This window comes from Meles meles, chromosome 10 (genome assembly GCF_922984935.1).
Source record: "Meles meles chromosome 10, mMelMel3.1 paternal haplotype, whole genome shotgun sequence".
Classification (NCBI taxonomy): domain Eukaryota; kingdom Metazoa; phylum Chordata; class Mammalia; order Carnivora; family Mustelidae; genus Meles; species Meles meles.
Genome location: NC_060075.1, coordinates 63,411,400 through 63,417,965, shown reverse-complemented (window position 1 = coordinate 63,417,965; position 6,566 = coordinate 63,411,400). Strand labels below are relative to the sequence as shown.

General features: G+C 37.6%; 1 pseudogene; it reads left to right on the top strand.

The window, feature by feature from the left end:
- Positions 1–421: 421 nt before the first annotated feature.
- Positions 422–1,130, top strand: LOC123952185 (annotated as a pseudogene).
- Positions 1,131–6,566: the final 5,436 nt, after the last annotated feature.

Genomic DNA, 6,566 nt, shown 5'->3' with positions numbered 1-6,566 from the left:
AAAAATTTTTCAATAAATTAAAGTCCGGGACCAGAAGGCATCGCTGGTAAATGCTACCAAACATTTAAAGAATAAATACCAGTCTTTCTCAAACTCTTTCAAAGACACAGAATTGGAGGGAACTCATTCAAATTCATTTTATTAGGCCTGCATTAACCTGATACCAACATCAGACAAGAACACTAGAAAAAGTGAAAATTACATTAAATTCCTTCTAAGCATAGATTCAAAACTCAACAAAATATGGGCAAACTGAATTTAACAATTTATTTAAAAGATCATGTACCCTGACCAGGTAAAATTTATTCCAGGGATACAAGGATGAATCACTGATATACAAACCAATTAATGTGATACACTGCATTAACAAAATGAAGGATAAAAGCTATACGATCATGTCTCTTTATTTTCACTGGCTGTTCCAGAAACCCTTAAGAAAAAGAAAAAGAATTATGCAGAGTTGAAGATTGAGTGTCCGAAAAAGGGAGTTTGCCCACAGGATGTTTCAGAAGGCAAGAAGGAAGCTTATCTATGAAAAAAGCTAACCATTGCCACAAGGAATATAGGCAGATGTACAGAACTGAGAAGTGAATGGTGAGAATGTCAAGAACAAATGGCAACTTCTGTGTACCTATGGATTACAAACTGGCATCTTCTTGGGATCAGAGATGTCAAAGGTGTGAACTCAAAGATGTGAAAGGTGTTGCTGCTTCTTTGCCTTCATCAGATCTTCAGTGGCACCTTTGCGAAGTTCAACAAGGCTTCAGTTAACATGCTAACGATTGTGGAACCATATATAGCATGGGGGTACCCAAACCTGAAACCAGTGAATAAGTTTATCTACGAGCGTGGTGATGGCAAAATCAGTAACAAGTGCATTGTCCTGACAGACAACACATGGACTGAGCAATCTTTTGGTATATATATGGCAGCATCTGCATGGGGGAGGATCTAATTCACAAGATCTATACTGTTGGAAAACATTTCAAAGAAGCAAACTACTTCTTAGGGCCCTTCAAAGTACCTACTCTATGAGGGGAATGAAGGAAAGGACCACCCATTTTGTTGAAGGTGGAGATGCTGGTGACAGAGAGGACCAGATCAGTAGGATTATTAGCAGGATGAACTAAGGTATCTACCAAGATTATTTTTGTAATCTGGTCACTTAATAAATTACTACTTCCAAATTGCAAAACAAAAATTGATGTGACCATCTTAATAAAAAAAAATTTGACATAATTCAACATCCATTTATGATAAAAGTCTTTAGCCAAATGGATACAGAGGGAACCTTTATCAACATAATAAAGGCCATATATGACAAGCTCACAGCTGACATCATACTCAGCAGTGAAAAGCTGAGAAAGCTTTTCCTCTAAAATCAGGAACAGAAGTATAACTTTAAATGCCTGTACTGGACAATAGGAAACTTGAAAATAAATTATATATGCTTTTCTTTCAAGAAGTTGGAAAGAAAAAGTGAATCAAATCTAAAAATATAAAAGAGAAGAAATAATTAAAAGAATAAACCAAATCAATAAAATGTAATGCAAACATTCAAAAGAAGCAAACTTTAAACTTTTGAAGATATGAATAAAATTGATTAACCCCTAGCAAGACTGAGTAAAAAAAAAAAAAATTAGAATGAATAAGATAATGGAATCAAGGACGACAAATGGCAATACGGTAGCATCTATACTTTCCCTAGCTGGATCAAAAAAGATCATAAGAGATTATGAACAACTTTTTAGTAGTAAATTAGAATATTGGAATGAACTGCAAAAACTCCTCAAAATAAAACTATAAGAGGGGTAAGAGCCTCGAATAGCCAAAGGAATATTGAAAAAGAAAGCCAAAGTTGGTGGCATCACAATTCCGGACTTCAAGCTCTATTACAAAGCTGTCATCATCAAGACAGCATGGTACTGGCACAAAAACAGACACATAGATCAGTGGAACAGAATAGAGAGCCCAGAAATAGACCCTCAACTCTATGGTCAACTCATCTTCGACAAAGCAGGAAAGAATGTCCAATGGAAAAAAGACAGCCTCTTCAATAAATGGTGCTGGGAAAATTGGACAGCCACATGCAGAAAAATGAAATTGGACCACTTCCTTACACCACACACGAAAATAGACTCCAAATGGATGAAGGACCTCAATGTGAGAAAGGAATCCATCAAAATCCTTGAGGAGAATGCAGGCAGCAACCTCTTCCACCTCAGCCGTAGCAACATCTTCCTAGGAACAACGGCAAAGGCAAGGGAAGCAAGGGCAAAAATGAACTATTGGGATTTCATCAAGATCAAAAGCTTTTGCACAGCAAAGGAAACAGTTAACAAAACCAAAAGACAACTGACAGAATGGGAGAAGATATTTGCAAACGACATATCAGATAAAGGGCTAGTGTCCAAAATCTATAAAGAACTTAGCAAACTCAACACCCAAAGAACAAACAATCCAATCAAGAAATGGGCAGAGGCCATGAACAGACATTTCTGCAAAGAAGACATCCAGATGGCCAACAGACACATGAAAAAGTGCTCCACGTCACTCGGCATCAGGGAAATACAAATCAAAACCACAATGAGATATCACCTCACACCAGTCAGAATGGCTAAAATTAACAAGTCAGGAAATGACAGATGCTGGCGAGGATGCGGAGAAAGGGGAACCCTCCTCCACTGTTGGTGGGAATGCAAGCTGGTGCAACCACTCTGGAAAACAGCATGGAGGTTCCTCAAAATGTTGAAAATAGAACTACCCTATGACCCAGCAATTGCACTACTGGGTATTTACCCTAAAGATACAAACATAGTGATCCGAAGGGGCACGTGTACCCGAATGTTTATAGCAGCAATGTCTACAATAGCCAAACTATGCAAAGAACCTAGATGTCCATCAACAGATGAATGGATAAAGAAGAGGTGGTATATATACACAATGGAATACTATGCAGCCATCAAAAGAAATGAAATCTTGCCATTTGCGACGACGTGGATGGAACTATAGCATATCATGCTTTGTGAAATAAGTCAATCGGAGAAAGACAACTATCATATGATCTCCCTGATATGAGGACATGGAGAAGCAACATGGGGGGTTAGGGGGATAGGAGAAGAATAAATGAAACAAGATGGGATTGGGAGGGAGACAAACCATAAATGACTCTTAATCTCACAAAACAAACTGGGCGTTGCTGGGGGGAAGTGGGATTGGGAGGGGGGAGGGGGCTATGGACATTGGGGAGCGTATGTGCTATCGTGAGTTCTGTGAAGTGTGTAAACCTGGCGATTCACAGACCTGTACCCCTGGGGATAAAAATACATTATATGTTTATTAAAAAAAAAAAAAATTTGGAAGGGGAGGCGAACCATAAGAGACTATGGACTCTGAAAAACAACCTGAGGGTTTTGAAGGGTCAGGGGTGGGAGGTTGGGGGAACAGGTGGTGAGTAATAGGGAGGGCATGTTTTGCATGGAGCATTGGGTGTTGTGCAAAAACAATGAATACTGTTACGCTGAAAAAATAAATAAAATGAAAAAAAAAAAAACAAGAGGGGTAAGAGCACATAGAAAACTGGAATTATTTGGTTTATCAAGTAAAGAAATTAAATCTGTTATTGACAACATTCTCACAAAAGTGAACCTAGGTTTAGATGTTTTTATCAGTGAATTCTTTGAAATATTATATACATAGAAAATACTGTTACACAACACTTTCCTGATAATACAAAGAGAAGATTCACTAATATATTTTAAGAAGCCAGAAGAATCCTGCTACCAAAACATACGACATTATAAAAAAAAGCAAAGTACCAAGGAATCATCCTCAAGAATATAGACAAAAATCCTAAATAAAATATATGCAAGTCAAATTCTGTGATAATTAAAAAGAAATGGTTCACCATGACCAAAAGGGACTTATCCATGAATGAAAAGCTGATTTAATAATCAAATCACTATGAAAGATCACATTAACAGAAAAATAAAGGAAAAACAATTCTTTTCACAGACACAGTAAAAGAATTTCATAAAAGTCACCACCCACGTATCATTTTTAAAATGCCCTCTTGTCAAACCAGAAATAGAAGGGAATTTACCATATAAAAATTATCTACAAATTATTCTAATATGAGTGGCAAAGCAAAAAATTCGAGGAACAAGAGATCATATACTGTATGATTCCATTTACACAAATATAAAAGCAGGTAAAAGTATGTGGTTTGAAGTCAAGATATTGATTACACTTCCAAGATGAGGATTTCTGACTGTTAATGTTGAGTTTTTGGATGGATGTGTTCTGCTTGCAAAAATTAAGCTATACATTTCTGATATTCACTTTACTGTATGCATATTATACCTCAATAATCAGGAGAAAGGAATAGGACACTAATGTTTATCATCATCACTTCTCTTAAATATTTACTGGAAATCCTCGCCCATGTAATAATAGCAAGAAGAAAAAAATTGTATTAAGGATTGGAAAATGATAAAACTATTACTAATAGATGACATATCTGTGCACTTGGAATATGTAAAATAATGTTTAGAAAAAATTTATAACGCCTAAGCAAATCAAGAAACTTCACTAGATATAAGACCAAGGTGCTAAATTGTATTGCTCACAGCAGCAATAGAAATTAAAAATGAAAAACAACCTGAGGGTTTTGAAGGGTCAGGGGTGGGAGGTTGGGGGAACAGGTGGTGGGTGATGGGGAGGGCACGTTTTGCATGGAGCACTGGGTGTTGTGCAAAAAGAATGAATACTGTTACGCTGAAAAAAAAATAAATAAATAAAAAGGGAAAAAAAAAAAAAAAGAAATTAAAAATGAAACAATTTATAGCAGCATTAGAAGTCAAATATTAGAAGTAAATCTAACAAAGGATGTGTGAAAATGACACTAAAAATTAAATGGCATGATTGAGAAATACTTAAAAAGAGCAAATAAATGTAGGGATATATTATGGTTTTGGTTATATGACTCAATAATGTTTGGATACCAATTCTTTCAAAATTTATCTACAGATTTAATGAAACCCTGACTCTACATTGATATCCAATGATCCTCATCTCTTGATGTTAATACCCCTTTGTAATGGGCTCCCACATTATACCAGGGTTGGTCTAGGTGACACACAGAATGCTACAGAAATGACTGTGTATCACTTCAGAGACTAGTTTATCTAAGATTCTACACCTTCCATTTTGGTCACTTTTTCTCACCATTCTCGCTCTTGGATCACTTGCTCTGAATAAAGCAATCTACCTACCATGCCTTGAGATCACTCAAGCACCCCTGCAGAGAGGCCCAGCTAATAGTGAGGAACTGAGTGAGTCAACAGCGAGTCTTAGCAAATGTGGATAGTTCAGCTTTAGTCAACATTTCATATGAATGCAGCCCCAACTGACATCTTGCCTATAACCTCCTGAGAGATACCAGAACCACCAGATAGCTAAGTGTTTGAGATAACACATATTGCTTTATGCTGTTTGATTTGAAGGTGATTCATTGTGCAGCAGTAGATCAGTGGTAAAAATCCCAATCTAAATCTCGGGAATTTTGGTGGAAACTAGATGACCCTAAAACTATTACAGAAATGTAAAAGGCCAAGAATAGCCAAAGCACTCTCCAAAGGAACTAATCTCGAGTACTAACATTACCAAGTATCAAGTGTCACTATAAAGCTGTATTAAGGCAATGTGGGATAGGCACAAGGACAGATGAACTTCCCAATGGAAAAAAATGGAGTCATATATTCCAGTCACCTAGTTTATGACAAAATAACTCTGCAGTACAATGGGGAAAAGTGATCTTTTCTACAAATGGCATGAGATAAATTAAATCTTCTAATGGGATAAATCTACCTGGACCCATCCATCATTAACAAAACACAAATCCAGACTGACTGCCATTCCAAACACAAAAGCTAAAACAATACATATTTTATTTTTTTTTTCATTTTATTTATTTTTTCAGCATAACAGTATTCATTCTTTTTGCACAACACCCAGTGCTCCATGCAAAACGTGCCCTCCCCATTACCCACCACCTGTTCCCCAAACCTCCCACCCCTGACCCTTCAAAACCCTCAGGTTGCCCCAACCTCCCACCCCTGACCCTTCAAAACCCTCAGGTTGTTTTTCAGAGTCCATAGTCTCTTATGGTTCGCCTCCCCTCCCCAATGTCCATAGCCCGCTCCCCCTCTCCCAATCCCACCTCCCCCCAGCAACCCCCAGTTTGTTTTGTGAGATTAAGAGTCATTTATGGTTTGTCTCCCTCCCAATCCCATCCGTTTCATTTATTCTTCTCCTATCCCCCTAACCCCCCATGTTGCTTCTCCATGTCCTCATATCAGGGAGATCATATGATAGTTGTCTTTCTCCGATTGACTTATTTCACTAAGCATATTTTATTTTTTTAAAGATTTTATTTACTTATTTGACAGACAGAGATCACAAGTAGGCAGAAAGGCAGGCGGGAGGCGAGGGGGGGTGAGCAGGCTTCCCGCTGAGCAGAGAGCCTGATGTGGGGCTCCATCCCAGGACCCTGAGATCATGACCTG